This window comes from Dunckerocampus dactyliophorus, chromosome 7 (genome assembly GCF_027744805.1).
Source record: "Dunckerocampus dactyliophorus isolate RoL2022-P2 chromosome 7, RoL_Ddac_1.1, whole genome shotgun sequence".
NCBI lineage: Eukaryota > Metazoa > Chordata > Actinopteri > Syngnathiformes > Syngnathidae > Dunckerocampus > Dunckerocampus dactyliophorus.
In genome coordinates, this window is record NC_072825.1 from 28667548 (window position 1) to 28667980 (window position 433).

The window sequence follows — 433 nt, forward strand, 5'->3', positions numbered from 1 at the left end:
CAAAAACACAGCAGTTACCTTTCGCTAGTGGCCTGAGGAATTGTGGGCGAGTGTGTGGTGAAGATGGTGTGGCGAGGTGTCACTATGCCACTAATGTAGTTCTTGGGTGTAACAATGTTAATAACAATAGCAGCAATGTCGCTGTAGCTTGGTTAATATGCAAGTCGCATTACGTAAATGGGTAGTTGTTGGCGCTTTTAGAGGGTTTTTTCAGAAGGCTTTATAAACCAGTTGTCATATCTTTAGAACGCACAGAAAAGAGTGTGTTCATGTCTCACATAAGGATCGTTGATGATGGGAAAGATTCAAAAAAAAAAAAAAAAAAAGTGCACATTTCCTTTAAGGTTGTATTTTTTTTTTTTTTTGCTGCAAGAAAGTTATTTTTTCCTGATGGTTTCAAAAGGCCTCCAATAAAAAAAGACAATACAGTGTA